A 23404-nucleotide genomic window follows, 5' to 3' on the forward strand; every position below is an offset into this window, starting at 1 on the left:
TATACATTATTTTTAATAATCCCAAGTCCTGCCCTTGTGGAATTCAGATACAGAATAAAGTTGGGTAGGTAGTTAGAGTCAACAGATAATAATTGACTGAAACTCAGTCATTCTATTAAGAATAACAGTACATAATTCTCTTTAAATATGCATTTCCCTCATCCTAGAAACAAGAGAGATAACAGTGAAGATGATATTATCTTAGTTTAAATAACCCAAATACTTTAATAAAAGCAAAAGAAAATACTAATAGGAAATGCCTTACATGTAAAGAAAAGCACCCAACTATGATGCTATTCTAGCAAGTGTTTGCATTTGCAGTAACAGATAAGAGAATTTACATTTTTAATTTAATTGATAAAAACTAGCTGTGTTATATAAAATCACTTGAGTATATGACTACAGAAGTATTACACAGCATGATCAAAAATATGATACCACAGCTTAGAAAAGAGCTCTCTAGATAGAGAAGACAAAGAAAGCTGTATTTAATAATTCTATTCTTTTTGTTTCTCATCTGCCAAGTTTTCTTTCTGGTCTGAATTCCAAGGGAATTCCTTTTATCATTTCCATTTTCAGATTATGCTTCCATAACTGTGCCTCAATAGAGCATCTAAATATTAGGCAGGCACTGTGCCCTGAGCAATGTGCATGCAAATATATTACACATACATGCACTTGCACACACGCACACACACAATATTATTTAGTTATCTGGGCAATCCTGATAAGCAGCAGTTATTATTCTTGCTTTACAACACACAATATTGCATAGGAACCTGGACTGTGATAGGAGATGGCAAGACTGAGCATCAATATTTCAGGAATCAGTGAACTAAAATAGATGGGAATGGGCAAATTTAATTCAGATGAACATTATACCTACTATGGTGGGCAAGAAACCCTTGGGGGGAATGAGATAACTAGCACAGTCAACAAAAGAGTCCAAAACGCAGTACTTGGGTGTAGTCTCAAAAATGACAGAATGATCTCTGTTCATTTCCAAGCAAACCATTCAACAACACAGTAATCCAAGTCTATGCCTTAACCAACAATGCCAAAGTAGCTGAAGTTGAATGATTCTATGAAGACCTACAAGACCTCTTAGAACTAACACCAAAAAAAAAAAAAAAAAAAAAAAAAAAAAAAAAAAAGATGTCCTTTTCACCATAGGGGACTGAAATACAAAAGTAGGAAGTTAAGAGATACGTGGAGTAACAGTCAAGTTTGGCCTTGGAGTACAAGATGAAGCAGGGCAAAGGCTAACACAGTTTTGTCAAGAAAATGCACTAGTCATAGCAAACACTCTTTTCCAATAGAACAAGAGATGACGTTACACATGGACATCACCAGATGGTCAGTACTGAAATCAGATTGATTACATCCTTTGCAGTCAAAGATGTAGAAACTCTATACAGTCAGGAAAAACAAGATCTGGAGCTGACTGTGGCTCAGATAATCAATTCATTATTGCAAATTTCAGTCTCAAATTGAAGAAAGTAGGGGCAACCACTAAGCCATTCATGTATGGCCTAAATCAAATTCCTTATGATTATACAGTGGAGGTGACGAATAGATTCAAGGGACTAGATCTGATAGACAGAGTGCCTGAAGAACTATGGACGGAGGTTTATAACATGATACAGAATGTGGTAATTAAAACCATCCCCAAGAAAAAGAAATGCAGAAAGGCAAAGTGGTGGTTTGAAGAAGCTTACAAATAGCTGAGAAAAGAAGAGAGGTGAAAATCAAAGGAGAAAGGGAAAGATATTCCTAACTGAATGCAGAGTTTCAGAGAATAGAAAGGAGAGATAAGAAAGTATTCCTAAGTGAGCAATGCAAAGAAATAGAGGAAAACAATATAATAGGAAAAACTAGAGATCTCTTTTAAAAAATGGGAAATACAAAGGGAACATTTCATGTAAAGATAGCATAATAAAGGACAGAAATAGCAAGGACATAACAGAAATAGTAGAGAGTAGGAAAAGGCGGCAAGAATATAAAGAAGAACTAAACAGAAAAGCTCTTCATGACCAATATGGCCATGACGGTGTGATCACTTATCCAGAGCCAGACATCTGGAGTGTGAAATTGAGTGGACCTCAGGAAGGATCACTACAAACAAAGCCAGTGGAGGTGACGGGATTCCAGTTGAGCTATTTCAAATCCTAAAATCCTGAAAGATGGCGCTGTTAAAGAGCTTTACTCATTATTCTAGCAAATTTGGAGAACTCCGCAATGACCACAGGACAGGAAAAGGCCAGTTTTCATTCCAATCCCAAAGAAGGGCATTGCCAAAGAATGTTCACATTACTGTACAATTGCACTCATTTCACAAGCTAGCAAAGAAATGCTCAAGATCCTTCAAGCTAGGCTTCAAAAGTACATGAACCAAGAACTTCCAGATGTGCAAGCTGGATTTATAAAAGGCAGAGGAACCAGAGATAAAATTGCCAACATACACTGGCTCATAGAAAGCAAGGGAATTCCCCCCAAAAAATATCTATTTCTGTGTCATTGACTATGCTAGAGCCTTTGACTGTGTGGATCACAACAAACTGTGGACTATTCTTAATGAGAAGAGAATACCAGACTACGTGACCTGTTTCCAGATAAGCCTGTGTGCCGGACAAGAAGCAACAGTTAGAACCGGACATGAAACAAGAGACTGGCTCCAAATCGGGAAAGGAGTACATCAAGGCTGTATATCATCACCATGCTCATTTAACTTCTATGCAGAGTACATAATGTGAACTATGGGGCTGGATGAAGCACAAGCTGGAAATAAGACTGCCGGCGGAAATATGAACAAACTCAGATATACAGATGATAGCACTCTAATGGCAGAACATGAAGAGGAAGTATAGTCTCTTGATGAAGGTGAAAGAAGAGAGCGAAAAATCTGGCTTACAACTCAACATTCAGAAAACTAAGATAATGGAATCAGGTCCTATTATTTAATGGCAAATAGATGCGACAAATGTGGAAACAGTGTCAGATTTCATTTTCTTGGACTCCAAAATAAACGTGGGCAGTGACTGCTGCCATGAAATTAAAAGATGCTTGCTCTATGGAAGAAAAGCTATGACAAACTTAAATAGCATATTAAAAAGCAGAGACATCACTTTGCTGACAAAGGTCCATATAGTCAAATCTATGGTTTTTCCAGTAGTCATGTATGGATGTGAGAATTGGACCATACAGAAGGCTGAGCACCCAAGAATTGATCCTTTTGAACTCTGCTGTTGGAGAAGACTCGAGAGTCCCTCGGAGAGCATGGAGATCAAACTGGTCAATGCTAAAGGAAATCAACTCTGAATATTCATTGGAAAACTGGTGCTGTAGCTGAAGCTCCAGTATTTGGCCATCGGATGTTCAGAGGCGACTCACTGGAAAAGACCATGATGCTAGGAAAGATAGAAGGCAGGAGGAGAAGGGGGTGACAGAGAATGATATGGTTGGATAGCATCACTGATGTAATAGACGTGAGTCTGAGCAAACTCAGGGAGATAACGAAAGACAGGGAAACCTGACGTGCTGCAGTTTAGGGGGTCACAAAGAATCAGACACAACTTAGCAAATGGACAACAATAACAATTTCCGTTTTACAGAAAAAAAAGGAAAAACAGAGTGAGGCCCAGATAAAATGAGGACGTTATTAAGATAGTAACTGACCATGGTTGAGCCAAGCTTCAGACTCAGTCTTCTCCCCAGGGCCATTGCCTCTCCTGCTCTTACAGTCTACGCAAGTTAAGCTGCATTCAGTTATTCAGATGAGTCTAACTGATGCTTAGTAAGTGAGTAGCTCTCTCCCAAATGACAGATGCAGATTACAGACATTTAAGCAGGAGGGGCCACTAACTAAGATATAAAAGTAAGTTACACTCACCCTTCATTGTTCAAGGAAGCTCTAGATGGCATTCTTACATTGCTTTTGATCCCTGAAGATATTTATCCATGAAACAAAGGACAGCAGTGGGAAAATTTGAATTTGGTGCTTTTTAGTGTTACTGACATGCTGAAATGCAAACTGCAACTGCTAAGAACATAGATGTTACTCATAGAATTTTAGAGCTTCCAGGAGCAGAGCCCAAGAAATGATAAAAAGTTTCATATCACATTTATACATGAGGAAGAAGATTTTTCTGATTGACTTCCTAGGGCAGCCTAAATGGCTTGGGGCAGTTTCAGAACTCAATCCCTCACTGTGTTAGTCACAGTTCTCCAGAAAAACATATATATATATATATATATATATATATATATATATATATATATATAAATGAAGAAAGGCCTCTTATGATGATGGAAGCTGAAAAATTCCAAAATCTGCAATCAGCAAACAGGAGGAACAGGAAAGTCAATGGTGTGGTTCCAGTCCAAAGTCAGGAGGCCCCAGACCCAAGAAAAGCCAAGATTTCTGTCCAAATTTGAAAACCACAAAGGATCTAGAACCAGCTCTGCTTTTTTGTTTGATTCAGGTTTTTAACTTATTGGATGAGACAATCTGCTTTACTTAGTCTACTGGTTCAAATGCCCATCTATCTACTCCAGAAACACCTCACAAACACACCAGAATCATATCTGACCCACTGTCTGGGTCAGCCAAGCAGACACACAAAAGTAACCATCATCCCCAATTTCTAAAGAGATCAACACATCCTTTAGCCTCCTTTAGCTGAAATTTCCTTCCCAACCTCACACAACGGAAGCACTGTCTTACCAAGTATTAAAATTTCACAAAAGTCAATTACAAGGATGTGAGTTGTATATAAATGGTACACACAGAAGTTTTCAGCCATGATCCCCTGATAAAGTCGATTGTAATGAAGTCCTGAGCAATCTTCAGACACAGAATTTATGACGGGGACAGACAGCACAGGGGACTGAGAAAGCTTGAAGTCCTGAGTCTTACTGGTGACCCTAACTCTTTGAAGAGCCTTCTTCATCCCCCCTTTTAAGCCCCTGGGCAAGCCCAACACCATGAGTTCCACACGTCTTCAATCTGCCACCCCTAAAGTAAAACTAAGAGCTTTAGGTGGCTTGTCATAAAAGTTCTAGGGGTCAGGAATTTGTGATCCAAAAGGCCTAAGGACTCTCAAGGCAGTTACACTGCAGAATCCAGACCGTAGTGAAAACGGGTGACGCGCACGCGTGTGTGCTGAGTCCTTTCAGCTTTACCCAACTCTTTGCGATCCCATGGACTGTAGTCTGCCATGCCTCTCTAGCCATGGGATTTCCCAGGCAAGAACACTGGACTGGGCTGCCGTTTCCTCCTGCAGAGGATCTTCCCGATTCAGGGATTGAACCCATGTCTCCAGTGGTTCCTGCTTTGGTGGGAGGATTCTTCACCACTGGGCTAACTGAGACAGCCCAAAGTGGGTAGCATGTGACTCCAAATCACACAGATTAAGACAAAGAAAAAGCTGAAGAGTAGCCAGAAGTGACAATATATTTCAAAACAAAATGACAATTCTCTGACAGTCCAGGGGCTGAGCACTTGTCTGCAGTGGGAAGAGTCAATGAACAGAACACAGTTGTAGGAAACCAAGGAGGTAGGCATGCTCACCAAACTGGAGCAGAGTGCAAGGGAACTGTGCCACCTATTGAGGTGGAGAGGGAAAGCGTAACAGTAAAAACGCTAAATATCATATAAATACACAAACTTCCGCTTAAATATAACGACTGAATTCATGCCAGTGTTTTAACTCAGAATAGCATAAAGCTCAGTGTCCTTTTTCTTTCCTTCAGATATTGACAAGCATTCTTACTTACAGCCTAGGAGCTCGTCAGTTTAGGTCAGAAAAATTGACTTTCAGTTGCCTTTATTGATTTTGTTTGTTTTAATAGTGTGAAAAATGACTTTGACATTAGGATTTTTGAAAGACAAACTTTATAAAATTTCCATATATCACAAAATCCTATAATGTTCAATATTAGAATAAACTTCAGAGAGCATTTGGTAGACCCTGACATTTCAAAGAGTATGAATTTGCAGCCAAGAGATTTTAAGCATCTGCTGAATAACTCGGCTCTTGTGATTTCAGACACTCCTCTGCCTCCGAGTCTACTGCGTGTTCCTTCTCTGGTTGCTAATACAATCTCCATGTACTATATATTACAAAAAGACTTTGGAACACCATCCAGTGATTGGTTTTATTTTAAACAATCTATAATTGAGGCTTAGCAAGGTAAAGTGCAGAAACGTGTTTTCCTGCTCAGAGACACACACAGGTATGGTCTTCAAGAGAACAAACGCAACCAGGAGTCCTCTTTAGAAACGTCTTTGTATTAACAAGGAGTGCAGGGAACACAGGTCATGTGGCAAAATTTCCTGAGTTGCTCCTGCTTTTCAAAGGCAGCAGGTTCCCTTCTAGACACGTGCCTAAGAAAATCTAAGCCAGCCGTTCAGATAGATGCATGTACATACATGTTCATAATAGCACTATTTACAACAGCCAAAAGGTGGAAATAACTCAGTAGATTAATGGATAAACACAAAGTGTAAGACCATACAATGGAATGTTATTCACTCATAAAAAGGAGAGAGGTATCGATACATGCTACAACGTTTCTGAACCTCAAAAACTAGGCTAAGTGGAAAAAGTCAGACATAAAAGGTCACAAAATGATGTGATGCCATTTATAGGAAATATCCTGAATAGGTGAGTCAATATAGACAGAAAGCAGATGGTTGATTGTGAAGGGTAGGGAGGAAGAGGGTATCGGGAGTAACTGATTGTCGGTTCAGGGTCAACTTCCATATTGTAAATGTACTAAACACCTATGTAGATTTTAAAATAATTAACTTTATGGTATGTTAATTTTACTTCAATAAAAAACACAGAGAGAAGGTGGGAAGATAGTCTAATAATGATTCAACTTGGCTAGACCACAATACTAGTGTTGTTCAATCAAACACTAATTCAGGTGTTGATGTGAAAGTGTGTTGTCGATGTGCATAAAATCCACAATCAGTTGACTGATTGTCCTAGATAATCTGGATTGGTCTGATGCAATCAGCTACAAGACTTTATGGAGAGAGGGGTTCTTCAGGCTCTCTGAGGTATTCCTTGTTGTTTGTCTATTTTATATGTAGAAGTGTGCATATGGGCTTCTCTTGCGACTCAACTGGTAAAGAATCTGCCTGCAATGCAGGAGACCTGGGTTTGGTCCCTGGGCTAGGAAGATCCCCTGGAGAGGGGAATGGCTACCCACTCCACTATTCTGGCCTCAAGAATTCCATGGGCTGTTCGGTCCATGGGGTCGCAAAGAGTTGGACAAAACTGAGCAACTTTCGCCCACCCAGTGTGTATGTGTTAACCCCAAACTCCTAATTTACTCTCCTCTCCCCACCCCCACGGGGAGCTACACACAGTATCATACAATAACCTATAATGGAAAGGAGTTGGTAAATCACGCGCGCACACACACACACACACACACACACACACATTTACTTCTCCAGGGGATTTTCCTGACCCAGTGATCAACCCTGGGTCTCCCACATTGCAGGCAGATTCTTTACCATCTGACCCACCAGGGAAGGCCTATATATATATATATATATGTATATATATACACACACATATATACAAGCACTTTGCTGTACATTTGAAACTAACACACTGTATTTGGACTTCATTTTTGAAACATGAAGGGAAAAAAAGAAAATAAAGGATTCCCAAGTCAGACAGGGAAAGACAAATATGATATTGCTTATATGTGGAATCTTAAAAAATGGTATAAATGAACTTACTAAGAAATAGAAATAGGGTCACAGATGTAGCAAACAGACTTCTGACCACCAAGGGGGAAAGGTGGGGAGGGACAAGCTGGGAGGTTGGGACTGACCCTGCACACTTCTGTAAAACAGACAACAGTGAGGGCCCACTGCATCTCACAGGGAATGCTCCTCAACAGTCTGTGATGATCTACACGGGGATTGAATCTAAAAACAGAGTGAATGTCTGTATATGAATAACTGACTCGCTTTGTGGTACAGCGGAACCTAACACAGCCTTGTAAATCAACTACACTCCAATAAATATTAGTTTAAAAAATTCCTCTTGTGGTTAGCCACGTCTGATAGTTCCAGCCGCTCTTTCCGATGGCCCACCTTGTGTCAGACGTCCATAATCATCTGAACCAATTATTTGCAAGGAATCTCAGTATATTATCTCTCACAAGTAGGCTTCACAGGTGGAATCCCAACTGATACAAGCAGATTCTAAATTTGAAGATTTGTCATTCAAAGGCCTTTGCTTTCTCTTAACCAGTTTTGCAACAATTCCCTCATAAAGATAGAAATCCTAGAGAAAGAGGAAATATTTCCAATCAATGTACTCTAGAACTTCAGTCACCTGTAGGCACTGGAGAAATAAATAAGTGTCATGATGGGGTGGGATTATGACGGGTAGACAAGGAAATGCCTACAGCTGGGGTCAAGGATGTTCACTGGAAAACAAACAAAAAAAAAAAAAAAGAAAAAAGGCCTTGAAAGAACATTTCCCCAGCAGACCACTAGACCCATCCATCCTCCTTCCCAGACTGACTTTCAGAACCACCTGCCCTTCAGGAGGGAGATTGGAAAAGTCTTTCCTAGGAAATATGCTTATTCCAAGGAGAATGACTCAAAGATAAAGTTGGAGTTTTTTCTATTCAAGACCCAGTGCAGCCTTTCGCGCAGACCCCAATCAGTGCATTATAACCACTCCATTCTTAAATACAAGCAGATAGCTCAGGGTCATAAAAAGTGTGATGAAATCTAACAGGAGTGAGAAAGACCAACTGACATAACATAAAAAGCAACTAGGGGAAAACAACTATGCAGAAATAAGCAAAAGAAAGATAGCTGTACATGCACAGATTGTTAAATAGACTCAAAGTGATATGAAAAGATAATTCAACCTTGAAACCTCGTACTTATATCCAAGAGCTAAGCTGGCTGCCACATATAAAAAGTTCTATTCATACCTTTCAAGAATCACTCTACCAACACATGTAGCCAAAGGCCCCCACCTCCCACAACACAACAAAGTGTGTGGGGTAGAGTCCTCAGTCACAGGACCTGAGATAATGTGAACTTTTGCTGGATTGGAAGATACAAGTGAGACTTGGTGCTCAGAGATCTGGAGAAACTGATGCAATGTGCATTTGAGACACTTTCTAGTGGGAAAACACTCTTGCTCGACATAGCTAGAAATGGTTTGCTCATAAACAAGGAAGGGCCTCATCTTACACTCAAGATCAGAAGGGGAACAGTATTCTGGCTAAAGGTGGTTTTACTTTTGTATACATTAATCCTAAACTCCTAACCTATCCTTCCTCCTATTGAAAGTGAAAGTGAAGGTTGCTCAGTCGCGTCCAACTCTTTGCAACTGTAGAGTGCATGGAATTCTCCAGGCCAGAACACTGGAGTGGGTAGTTGTTCCCCTTCTTCCCAGCGCAGGGATGGAATCTAGGCCCCCTGCATTGCAGGCAGATTCTTTACCAGCTGAGCCGCAGGGAGGCCCTTCCTCCCGTTACCCTCTTTGATGACCATGAGTTTGTTTTCTATCCCTGTGGGTCTGTTTCTGTTTCATAAATAAGTTCCTCTGTGTCATATTTTAGACTCCACATATAAGCATATTATGACATTTGTCTTTCCTTTTCTGACTTACTTCGCTTAATATGATAGTCTCTAGGTCCATCCATGTTGCTTCAAATGGCACTATGTCATTCTTTTTTTACAGTTGAATAATATTCTGCTGTCTAAATATACGGCATCTTATCTATCCATTTCTCTATTGATGGACGTTTAGGTTGCTTCCATGTCTTAGCTTGGAGAAGAAAATGGCAACCCAATTTAGTATTCTCGCCTGGAAAATCCCATGGACGGAGGAGCCTGGTAGGCTGCGGTCCATGGGGTCGCTAGGAGTCGGACACGACTGAGCGACTTCACTTTCACTTTTCACTTTCATGCATTGGAGAAGGAAATGGCAACCCACTCCAGTGCTCTTGCCTGGAGAATCCCAGGGACGGGGGAGCCTTGGTGGGCTGCCGTCTATGGGGTCGCACAGAGTCAGACACGACTGAAGCGACTTAGCAGCAGCAGCATGTCTTGGCTATTGTAAATAATGCTGCGGTGTACATTGGGGTGCATGTAGGTGGTCTTATATTTGATTTCTCTTTTCTCTGGCTTCTTGATGTTCTTAGAATCTAACTTCCATGAGTTGGAGTTCCACTGTTCTATTATTTTGCTTGTGTGCAACTTCATGTCCCTACCTAGCCCCCTGGGTTTTTTCAGGGCAGAAACAACTGCTTGCCCTTCTCCAGTCATCTCAGCACATCTAGCTACTGGGACATGCATCGCGGCAGAAGCTTGGCCAGTGTCAGCTGGTAGCCTGAGGGTTAATTATCACCCCCTCCGTCTCACTCGGGTTGGCCTATGGCACACCTGCTGGGATGGCGGCAGCTGGGCGCGGTCGTGACTGAAAAACAGGAGCGTCAGGGGCTCGTCTGGCATTTGCCAACCACTGGGTCCAGTTCCATTACTCTATTCAAAACCCCTAAACTGAGTGTGCTTTAGGGAGACTGAGCGCCCAGTGTTGTCCAAGACGGTTTCCTTTTTAGCACTGATAACCCCACATCCCTGGAAGCGACTGAGTCTGTGGCCAACCATTCTGAAAACAGGCAGTCTGTCTGTAACACATCAATCAAAAGAGCTGTTTGTGAAATACACAGAGAACAGAGCACAAAGACTGTACTACAAGATGGTAGTGATAAAAATGTGGATAACAGCACATCTCTGCCTTCAAAGACTGCAGTCAGCCCCAGGGAAACAGTTCTATTCAGAGATGAGAAATACAAGTCTGGGGATTGTGAGCAAACTCATGGCAGAGGGAGACATCCTACAAAGTGGTAGACTGGTCTGTGGCTCTTCTCCCTGGACTGGATGATAAGCATTTCACAAACCCCAAAGCAGGCCTGGGGTGTTGATTAAAGGAGGAGTTCAAAATATCAGCTTTATAATCCATTGTGCATGCCCTAAGTGGGTAAACACGGGCCCAGACTTGATCAGAATGGTTTAACTTCCCTCTGCAGTGACTACACAGCCACCACTTTTTCTATTCTCTTGTGCTTACCTTTCCAGTCTACCTTATACTTCGACCCACCCACCCAGTAAGTTACCTAGTTCTTCTGACTCTTATTTTAAATTCCACTGCTATTCCCTCATTCTGTTCTTTCCCTCACAGAGGATGGGTTTTAGTGTAACCTCCACATCAGTCTCTGCAACCTGCCCACATTTGACCCGTTACCCACAAAAGAACCAACAGCAGCTCTGGCCATGAGACTTCTTAGATGGCTTCTCCCATCTATGTAATGAATTCTGGACTGCTTTGCAGAGCCCTGGGGATTCTTGGGAATATGGTCCCAAGTGAAATTTCCTTTGTCCTTCTTCTCTCCTCTACAGTGTAAACAAGACCATCTGAAGATCGCCCCCTCACTGTTTCCAGCACACTCTTTGTCTCCCTGATGTCTTATTTGGTCCATGCCACCTATAATCTAAGTTATGGTTTTTCCAGTAGTCATGTATGGATGTGAGAGTTGGACCATAAAGAAGGCTGAGCGTCGAAGACTTGATGCTTGCAAACTGTGGTACTGAAGACTCTTGAGAGTCCTTTGGACAGCAAGGAGAGTCAAGCAGTCAGTCCTAAAGGAAATCACCCTGAAGAATCACCAATGAATAATTGGAAGTACTGATGCTAACGCTCCAATACTTTGGCCACTTGATGTGAAGAACTAAATCTTTGTAAAATACTTTGATGCTGGAAAGATTGAGGGCAGGAGGAGAAGGTGCAACAGAAGATGAGATGGTTGGATGGGATTACTGACTCAGTGGACATGAGTTTGAGCAAACTCAGGGAAATGGTGAGGGACAGGGAAGCCTGGAGTGCTGCAGTCCATGGGGTCACAAAGAGTTGGACATGAATTAGTGACTGAACAACAACAATCCCTCTTTCCCAGAACACACTCCACCTCTTAAGACCACATCTGGCTTTGAGGCCAGGGTAGGAGTGATCTCCTCCATGACACTCTTCTGAATCACCTAAGCTAGAAATGATCTCCCCTCATGAGAATTCTAGCTTTCTTCACTCTGCATATCACTTATCAAAATTACTCATAGTGTAATTATTAAATGTGTCTTGTCTCCATAGATATGGGTTTTTTACTTTAGGAACAATGATCCTTAGGCTATATATCTTTAAAGTGTTCTGGGTTTCACTTAGCATCTTGATTTGTACATAATAGGTGCTCAAATGCTATGCATTGAATGAGTTATCTAGGAATAATGCTAAGGAATCATTTTACCAATTTCAAACATTTAGATATTTTCTTCCAAGAAAGTTTTCACCTATGCAAACCTGATACTCTCTAGATACACATAGAGAAAATATATGAGAAGGGTAGAACACATATCCGAGTTTGGGAACAGATTAGAATAAGCAGAAACTCCTCCTAAAGGATGAACTCAAACCAGAAATTTTCTCAGTGTTCATGCTGATTTACTTATTTATCCTCCCAACAGGAAAGTCATCAATGTGCCTCTTTATCAAAGAAATGGTAGAGATCATTGGTATTTTAGCCACTGGTCTCAAATCTTGATCCTGATAACTGAGAAAATCCTTGTGGAAATGAAATGGAAAAATACAGGGATTCAGATCAAATCTTTCCCAGAAGTGGATAGCCTATAATCACACCTGAGTGTCAAGGGGCTTCATGCTAGTTTAATCTGTTTTAATACTCCAAAAATTAAGTCCCAGTAGACTAAGTGAATGGGGGCTTCCCAGGTGACACTCGGGGTAAGGAGCCTGCCTGGTAATGCAGGAGTTGTAAGAGACGTGGTTTCAATGCCTGGGTCAGGAAGACCCCCTGGAGTAGGGAATGACAAGCCACTCCAGTGTTCACGCCTGGAGAACCCACGGACAGAGGAGCCTGGCAGGCTGCCATGCACAGGGTTGCAGAGAGTCGGACACAACTGAAGTGGCTTAGAACACACTCACAGACTAAATGAATAACCGGTCTCTTTCTGCTTTGACTTCTCCTCCTTAGCCACAAGAAAACACTCAGAATTCTGCCTCTGCTGGCTCCACATGTCCTTTTCAACTTCTGACCCTTCCTGCCAAGCTTGGGATAGAGACCTAAAGGCGGGTGCAGAGTTCATTAGTCTTAGCTCGGATCCTCTTCACTTCATTGCCTTGTCAACACTGACACTTTTAACACTGGTCTAGATTCCCCAGGCAAAGGATAAACAAATCAATGCAGTGCCATTGGCAAGGGAAAGGGATATCAGCCAAAGAAAATCAATAGGCAGTATGGCTACATCATCTCAAGAAAAATAGCCGCTATTTTCAAATACCACCATGTGTCCCGTGTGCCAAACACGTTACACACCCTGTGTGCTATCTTTACAACAAATTGATTAAAAAATATTTCTATTGCTTTACAGATGAGGAAACTGGAGCTCAGAGAGGTGAACATAACAGCGATATAGCTAGTAAAGGGCAAGTATAGAATTTGAGCTGCCAGCTGTCTAATTTCAAACACATTTTCTACATCACTACCAGGCACCATTGTGAAAAAAATTCATGGTGTCTAAGTAACCTGGAGATCCTTATCGAAGATAGAGTTGTAGCTGATTGTATAACACGGAGCCCGTTAATGTGCAGTGTGATGGCCTTTCAGCTCCTTCAGCTGTCACATCTACATATTCTGCTTTGTTTTTTTTTCCTTCAAGAAACATTATGGGAGTTTGGGGTTAGCAGATGCAAGCTTTTATAACGAGAATGGACAGACATGACCCTTGCTAGTATATAGCACAAAAAACTATATTCAATATTCTATTATAAATCATAATGGAAAAATATGAAAAAAGACTGTATATATATATATATGACTGAACCACTTTTCTGTATGGCAGAAATTAACATAATATTTTATATCATTTATACTTCAACAAAATTTAAAAAAAATAATTTAAAAAGAAACATTATAAACACTTAGTGTGTGCCCGTAAATATGGCAGCAAGAAGGATAAAATCATAAATAAGACTCAGGTCCTCTCTTTGGAACTCCACGATTACCCCTGAGTGGGGAGGGGCGGAGGTGGTGGTCAACATCCTTAAAAGTCAGACTAGCTCCCACTTCCTGCCTTACAGCTTTCTGTAGTTAGTCCCTCCCATTCTCAGGATAAAACCCAGACTCTCAGTGTGGCTGGTGAGACTCATGGGGTTCTGGTCCCTGCCCACCTCTCTTGGCCCCATCACTTGCCATCTTGCACATCCTGTGTCCAGAGATGCCACTTTATTTCTCTTTTGCTCACCCAAGTAGAACTCACCTGGGTCCCTCCTCTGTTTATTCTCAACTTAGATGTCCCTTCCCCCAAGAGACGTTTCCATGCCACTTCTCCCTCCAGCATATCACGCAGGTCACTATGGGCTTACTTGTCTGCTTACTGGTCTATTTTCTCACTAGATTGTGAGTGCCTTGAGGGTGCAGACTGTCCTTTACTTTTTGTATTAACAGTGCCTAGCTTGGTACCTTTCTTGGTGCACTTAGGAAATACTCAGTGCATATTTGTTTAATGAATACAAAATCAGACTACATCCCGCACTTTGAAGCTTACTTGATGCACCAAGTATCACACAGTTCCAATCCATCAGAGGCAGCTTTAATTGTGAGAACATACATTCAAATAATGTCAGATATGCTTTCCCTGGTTTAATAATCTTAAGATGATTTTATTAGAAACTGAGAATTGGCCATATGTGCCCCTTCACTATTCACCAAGCATCAGAGAGTCAAGGTTACATAATGTGTTTTCATTCATTCATCCCACCCAAGCAGAAAGGAAGAGAGAAATTCAAGCTTATTTATGCAAAGAGTGAGTAGCCATCTTCTTTTTTTTTCCCCTTAGAATTCCTCTTTTAGGTCTGGAAGACATTAGAGTCCAATGTCATTCTTGAGGGAAAAGTATTTGGGTCAGATGGGGTGACTTCTTATGTACTTATTCCTGTTACTGCAAGCATTTACTGAGTTTCCATTATGCCAGGCATCATGTTAGCTACATTACCACCGAGTCTTCCGAACAGTAACTGACATTGTTATAATAAATACCTACATTCCAGTCGAGAAAAGTAAAGCTCAGAGAATTAAGTTATCTGTCCAGGTCAATTAGTCAGCACTAGATTTTGATTGGAATCGAGAGTGGCTTCCAAAACCTGACTTTATGCTATTCCCCTCCACAACTAAAGCCTGGCCCTAGAGTCTACTTTTTAGCCCACCATGGCTAAGGCTAGGGACACAAGGTTTTAGTTTAGGAGCCCTCAACAGAAAACAGAGTGTGTTTTTGGTTTGGTTTGGTTTGGTTAATCTGGACTGTCTCATGTTATTTCTTAAAAACCAAAATACGGCAGGACTGATTGGGAGTGCCGGATCCAGACCTCCATGTGTGACTTTATATGCCAGGTCCACCCCTGGCGACTTTGGTGACACTAGACCAGTCACTTAACCTCTGTGACACGGCTTCCTCATCTACAATGTACGAGTAATAATAGTGCTTGTCCTCTTGGGTTGCGGAGGAGAAAAAATTAACTAACATAAGAGCTCAACAATCTAAGTGTCCATGGTCAAATGAACGGGTAAAGAAGGTGCCGCACGTATATGTACAATGAAACGTTTACTGTCGTTTAGTCTCTAAGTCAGGTCTGACTCTTTGCAACCCCATGGACTGTGGCCCACCAGGATCCTCCGTCCATGGCATTCTCCAGGCAGGAATACTGGAGTGGGCTGCCATTCCTTCTCCAGGGGATCTTCCCGACCCAGGGATCAAACCCACATCTCCTGCATTGGCAGCAGATTCTTTATCACTGAGCCACCGGGGAGCCTACAGTGGAATATTACTCAGCCCTAAAGAAGAATGAATAACGCCGTCCGCAGCAACGTGGATGGAACCCGAGACAGTCACGTCAGTGAACGAGTCAGAGGAGAATGAGCATGTGTGACGTCACTTACATGTGGGGTCGTAAAAAATGACATGAGCGAGCTTTTTACAAAACAGAAACAGACTCACCAACGTAGAAAACAAACCTATGGTTACCAAAGATGAAACGGGGGAAGGATGAATTTCAAATTTGAGATTAATAGATGCAGAGTTCTATATATAAAATAAATAAATAACAAGGACCTACTGTGTAGCATAGGGAACTATAATCAATATCTTGTAATGAACTCTAATAGAAAAGAATCTGAAAAAGAATATGTATTATACACACACACATATATATATACATATGTGTGTGTGTATATATGTGTGCATGTGTGTATAGCGGACTAACTTTGCTGTACATCTGAAACTATCACAATGCTAAATTATTCTTCAATTAAAGTGTTAGTCACTCAGTCATGTCCAGCTCTTTGTGACCCCATAGACTGTTGCCTTCCAGGCTCCTCTTTTCCATGGACTATCTGGGCAAGAATACTGGAGTGGGTTGTCATTCTCTTCTCCAGGGAATCTTCCCAACCCAGGGATCGAACTTGGGTCCCCTGCATTTCAGACATTGCAGACAGATTCTTTACCTGATGAGCCATCAGGAAAGCCCAAACTTCAATTAAAATAAGGAAAAAATAAGACATAAGAGTTTAGATCTAGCACAGAGCAGAGCATTACTAAATAATATAAGCAATGTTATTATTACTATTACTTTTTACATAACAGTCATATCATTGGCTTCTGGTAAACCACACAAAATATCCTTTGTTAACAGAGTCAGGAGAAGACACATAAAGTTTGCTAAAAGACATACAAATTTTGGTTTTTGCTTTTATAAAAAAAAATGCACTTGACTTTTACAAAGAAGCACAAGCATGCAGTAGGTCTGGGTTCTGAGCATGCACTAGTTCCTGTAAAATGTAAAATAACATTACACTTTTCAATCAGGAGATAACACACATTCCTGTTCCTTGAGGTGAAACTAAATCATCTATTGTATATCCCATGAAAAAAAATAGAGTTCATTATTTCTGAAAGAAATGGAAACAAATCCCCTGTAGCCCAGCTGTGATTCAATGTTGGTTACCTTTAAGTTAGAAAGGATAAGATGGGTATTTAGGAAGGTGGAATGATTACTGAAATATGATATTTCTAGATCTTTTAAAACTCTTCATTCACAGAGTTCAGATTAGATTAACCTGAATTTTCTTTCTTTCTTGGGGAAACTATCATTAACAAAATTTTGGACATAATATGAGACAATTACACAGAATATCAGAATTTGAAAGAGGAAGGGCTATGGTTTGGAGGGACTGTGGTTTGGAGACCTTTTATTTGCTAAATAACTAGGAATGGCCAAAAACAAAGTGAAACATTATTTAATAAACCCATGCTTTCAAAATGAAATAATTTTTTCCAGGAGTCTCTTTAGAAGCTACAAACTTGTCCCAAAGAAGATAACAAGCATTTCTTAAAAAAGGGACTCTCAACTATTCTTTTTTTGTTGCAACACACTAGGTCTGTTTGATGTATACAAACACAATGCAGCCTCCAAATTATGCACAGCTCCAGGCCTCTCTCCTGGTGAAAAGAGGCAGCAGAATGCGAATGAAAAAAGCAATGCTGTTGCTGGATTATTGTTGATTCGTCCTCTCTAGCAAGAATACTTTGGCTTCCTTTTGAGAAATAAGCATCCCCTTATTCTTAGTATGTGTGGTTGATATTGACCTGAACCCTCCACCCCATCCAGAGCCATCGGGTCCATAATCCAATCACGACCACTCAGTGTATCCCCAATCCCCTGGACACCGCCATCATCTACAACTGTCACCTGACACAAATTGCTCCTCTGAGATTCAATCCAGGATTTTTTTTGGAAATTTTAGAAATAAGAGGCTTTCTTTCCACCAGGGTTATTGAAATAGTAGTTATGAAGCATGGGACTGCTGATTCCACTTTTGTTACCATTGAAATTCTGCCTGAGAATAAAGTCGCATAGAGAGGTCAAGAGGGTCAGAGGTGGAAAGAGAAATAGACAGACAGACAGACAAAGGCTTCATCACAGTCACATTTGAACTCCTGAACCCAGCTGTGCCTGAAAAAAACTTACACTCTGAAGCTTCCATTTTCACCAGCTATTTTATGGTCACTGTTTAAACTGGTTAACGCTGATATACCATTAAAACCGTCTTAACTCACACTCCCATCTTCAAGGCTCACCATGGTTCAGAATTGCTCTTTTAGAACACATTTGAGTCCATTTTGGAAGTTACCTTTAAAACAACTTTTCTAAATTCATTAAAATAAAACTAGAAACAAAGCAAAATACAGTTATCCTCTATTTTGCCATGATCTTCAAAAATCAAAAGCTTCTGACATGTATGGAGCATGTGCTAAATACCAAATCCTTCAAATCCTTTGTATATAGTGTCTTATGGAATGCTTGCTCAAATCTATGAATTAAATGCTATCATCTTCATTTTACTGATAAGGGACTGTAGACAGATTTGACGGTTCACAATGGTCATACAACAGTAAGAAAGCCAAACATGACTCAGTCTCTAAAAAGCTGAGCATCTTTCACTCCGTAATTTTGCTTTTAAATTTAATATCATTTGCACAAGTTTTGAATCAGATGGAGGGTCCAACTACTTAGAAAATTAAAAAAAAAAAAAGCGAGTACAGTCTTACAAAACAAGTACTTTGAAATATCCAACTTTAGTTTATATGCATAAATTTTGCTGCATTGTCTAAAAATGGCAGCCATAACTCTTCACCTACAAAATGCTTGAGGAATGATTTAACATGAACACAATCAGGAATTCAGACAACAATGCTCTGATATTGCAGAAGACACAGTAGGTGTGATGTTCAAAACTGAGGGATTTGGGAGAATCAAAGAATCCTGTTCTCTAGACACAATCAGAGTTCACTTCATATGGACAAGCCCAAAGTACAGGCAAGTGCTCACAGCTAGTTCTGCAAGTCCTAAATTAGCTGGATTTTTTGCAGATTGAGAAGGAATTCTCCCAATTTCTACATGACTTTTTAGGGCCAAGTGAATTTTGAAGCTACCTGGGCAAACAGCCATCAGAGCAGAAGAACAATGTCTCTGCCAACTGTGAGCTTTAGCCTACCAAACTGGCAAGTAGGCAAAAGAAATTAATAAATGAATAATCTTGTAAGTATGCCCTGAAGGCAAATAGCATTTGAATGTCTATGTGGAACTTGGCAGCTACAGTTTAAAAGCAGTATACAATTCCTTTCCATCTAAGCTTGAAGATATTTCTATATTTTAAAAAGCAATGAATTCCTAAATCTGCAGTATAGTAAGAGTCTCCACTCAGGACGAAAACAATAATAATGATAATAAATTCATTAATTTTTAGCTTCAATGCTATATATATATAAACTTTGCCATTAAATTTAATTATATACTCTGGAACAGTAAATTAAGATAAATCAGGACTAGAAAACATAAAACAAAAATAAAAAGCAAATAAAAAATGCAGTTCCTTTTAGAAGGTTCAAACTTTCTAAATTTCTAAATCTGACAGAATGTTCATGTTCCTGCACCAGTGCTAAATTGGACAGACATAGAAACATACAGGTAATTCTCACTATTTGAATCTAAGGAATGCAGTTCTATATTTCTAAAGAATTCAGTAATTTTTCAAAAAGATGATCTTGTTAAAAAGGGTGACTTCCCTAAATAAACACACTGATTTTCTTTTTAATGCTATTTTCACTTCAATCTATTCATATAATAGACCAGAAGCAAGAATTTTTCTTCTTAAAAGTCAAAGAATGTCAGTAAACAAAGGAACAAACCTAACAACAACACATGATTCACCATGGGTGAACACAGTGCAATTTTAACGTCAACGATTATGTCTTCTATTTTCATGAACTAGTCTCTATATCACAGGAATTTTCAGGAAAGACATGTTTATTCATCTTGTTATCTATATAGCACATATCATGTAGAACCGTCACTGGTGCTAAATAAATACCTTCTAGAATGATGAATTTGCCCTTTCTCTTAAAGAAAGAAAATGAATACATGTGTTGCTTTACAATGGAACGCTATTACTGAAGAAAACTGGAACAGATTTGCTATACTTACTTGCCTTTGGTATATACTATGAAAAAATGCCTGAAAATACTTGTTTTAGAGTTGAAAATGTCCAATGCAATACTAGACGTTTCTAAAGCTGTGGAGTAGGGTTGCATTTGTTACATATACTATGTTCCCTTTTCTGCACCATTCCTAACTACAGCAAATATTCCTAGTCCAAGTTATTTCTGATACATGAGGCTTCCTTCCAAAAGGTCTGCAGGATAGATGTCCCTCCTTAAAAATGAACCTAATGTTCATATCATCTTTTCTCACCTCTAGATATAGACCTTTCAAAGACCAAAAGTATGGAGGTTAATTATGGATCCAAATACTCTGCTCTGCTTCTAGCCATTTGGACAGGAAGAAGGGTGAGCAGGCAGGGGTTTTCCACACTTGGTTCAATGAAGACATTTTATTGCCATTTATCTTCCTCAACAATAACCTAATCTTTTCTAAAACAAAATGACAAGCTGGCGCTCAATTATCTAGTGTGTGTTCAGTTGCCCAGTCATGGCCAACTCTTTGCCACCACAGAGACTGTAGCCCACCAGGCTCCTTTGTTCATGGGATTTCTCAGGCAAGAATAATGGAGTGGGTTGCTATTTCCTGCTGCAGGGCATCTTCCCAGCCCAGGGGTTGAACCCACATCTCCTTCATCTTCTGCATTGGCAGACAGATTCTTACCCACTGAGCCCTCTGGGGAGATAATTTAGTACAAGGTACAGTAACTTAGTAACTTGCTTTAAATTTTCATGCTTTCAGTCTTACATATTAGGGGTTTAATTCAAAAGACGGAAATGCCACAGGAATGTCAAGATTAGGGTCAAGATTAACAGAAAGAAATTTTAAATAAGAGGATGTTTTTAGAGCTGCCATTGCAAAGCAGGTAACATGAAAACAGCCCAAGCTTGGTGAGCCTACAGCCCTAGGAATTTCTCCTCTCAAAATTCTTCTGAAATGTGGATTCAGTGGCTAAAGATAAATTTAGGTATGAGGGGACATGTAATATACCAGATACTCAAAAAAGTAATTCTGCTTCATTAAAACCAAACAACACATTTTTAGTATTTTGTTAAGCTTCAGGAAACAAAGAGGAATCCTAAGCTTGGGGAAGATTTTAGGGGAAATAAATGCAAGACCAAGACAGTAAGTCATCAGCCTACATTAAGTTTGCATCCAGGAGAGTACCTGAATCATCTTGAAGAAAAGGAGTCCTGGCCTCGACCTGTTACTAAGTGAAGATACTCAATTTAAAATATTCACAATGAAACCAGTGAAAATAGACAAGAAAAATAAAATCACGTAACAGAAAAAAGAATAAGTCTGAGGTTTATCTAGTGCAGGTCAAAGCTAATTGAGTAGAGAGAATAAGAAAGAAGCATTAAAGAGATGCTGAGAATTTTTGAGAGCTAATGAACAGATACATATGAATAATACATATGAACTAGATACATAGAAACTAATGAAGAAATACAAGAAACATAAACATATCAACTAAGACAATTAAATAGAAGTCTACAATCAGACACATGGTAATAAATCTGTCAAACATCAAATTTAAAGAAATGACCTTAAAAATAGGTTTAGGGTGTTGGATGTGGGGGTGGTCAGTGTATTTTCAAAGACAGGACAGACTGACAGTCAGCTTTTCAACAGTCACATCAGGCAATGGAAGAGTCGAGTCCAGCGATGTGCTGGTGAGGGTTTAACCTGGCTGCCAAGGACCCCAAGGGCCCTGGCTTGTAGCATTTCTGAGATACATGGAATAGAAACTCCTAGGTTGGCCAATTTCAAACTACCCTTGTGAAATCACCAGACGCAGAATTGTGCAGGGACATGTATAACAGGTTCTTATGAGCCAGTGTGAGCTGGTTCCATTACACCCACGAATAAATCCTTAAGATAAAAGGGAAAGGTGTCCTTCAATGTTGAATTACATATCTAGCAAAATTATCTTCCAGGAATAAAGGTGAAAAATGAATGACCTACTTTCAGATAAAGGACCACTTATACAGAAAAAAGTTCAAAAGAATTTACATCAGAAAGAAGGAAATTAAATCTGGCAGAAAGTAAAAGGTTTTGGAACAACAACAAATTAGTAACTACATTGGTAAGTCCAAAAAGTAGTGTCTATGTAAAATAATAATTACTATTAGCAGGAGGGGAAATGGAATAAGAAATAAACATAAAATCAAACTACAAGTTGGTCAGTGTTGACTGGATCATTCAATTGCCATTTTGGAAGGCAAAACTGACATTTTGCAGACCTGATAGCAGATAGATTTCTGGATGCACACTATGTTCTGGAAACTAGATACAATTTATGGATCTGGAAGGTTGTAGTGGGACAGGAGTCATTTTTTCTGCCTTCCCATTCATCAGCTCAGAACTGCTGGGAGTCACTCCGAAAGACCAGCAAGAATGCACACTGGAAGTGCCGTCACAGTTTTGTAAGCAACTTATTTCCTGAGTTACATCCATTCCTGCTTAGAAAGTCTCCAGCTATGAATGTTTCCTGCACTGTGTTGTGACTGAGAGAATAGAAAAGAGCATGCTAGAATCACAGGAAAAGTTGAACAACTAGAAAACAGAGAGGCAGAAGCAAATCCAACCATCCAAATAACCCAAAAATGCACCGGGGCTTACATTTGCCAGTTTATGAAACAGAAGATGCCAGATTGAATGAAAATACAATATTTGTTTGTCTGCTCTTCACAAGATTCTATAAAAGGCTGAAAAAAAAAAAAAAGACTGAAAGGGAAAATAAGCAAAATTATAAACCAGAAGCCAAACAAATACTAAAGCAAAACTGAATTAGCTATATTAATAACAGACAAACTAGATTAAAGCACAGAGACATTAAAATTTAAAAAAATTACTTCAGTGTGAAAAAAATGTCCAATTCATCAAGAAGACACAAAAATTTCAATCTTGCTTACACTCGATAAAAGTCATCATTTCATATAAAATGAAAATTGACAGACTCCCTGTAGAAAAAAATAAAAATGAGTATCTATTATTGTTGTAGGACAATCTTTTGAATTTTCGGCGAGTTAGGAAAGAGACTAAGGATTTGTAGAATTAAATAATTGGGTTGTAAATCCTTAATTTCTTTAAGTGAAATTTACATGAATTTAACTAAAAGAATTGCATAAACATTATAAATTGATTAGAAATTAAGTAAAAAATAATTATTTCAGTGAATTGCTCTGTTTATTTACATTAGTCAAGATTCTATAAAGTAGATGCAA

General features: G+C 39.6%; 1 protein-coding gene across 2 annotated transcripts in view; it reads right to left on the reverse strand.

Annotated features, from left to right (window-relative positions):
• CNTNAP5 (contactin associated protein family member 5) overlaps positions 1-23404 on the reverse strand; it is a 970694-nt gene that overhangs the window by 31040 nt on the left and 916250 nt on the right. The gene's annotated exons all lie outside the window — the stretch shown is intronic.

Source organism: Muntiacus reevesi, chromosome 3 (assembly GCF_963930625.1).
Source record: "Muntiacus reevesi chromosome 3, mMunRee1.1, whole genome shotgun sequence".
Lineage (NCBI taxonomy): Eukaryota > Metazoa > Chordata > Mammalia > Artiodactyla > Cervidae > Muntiacus > Muntiacus reevesi.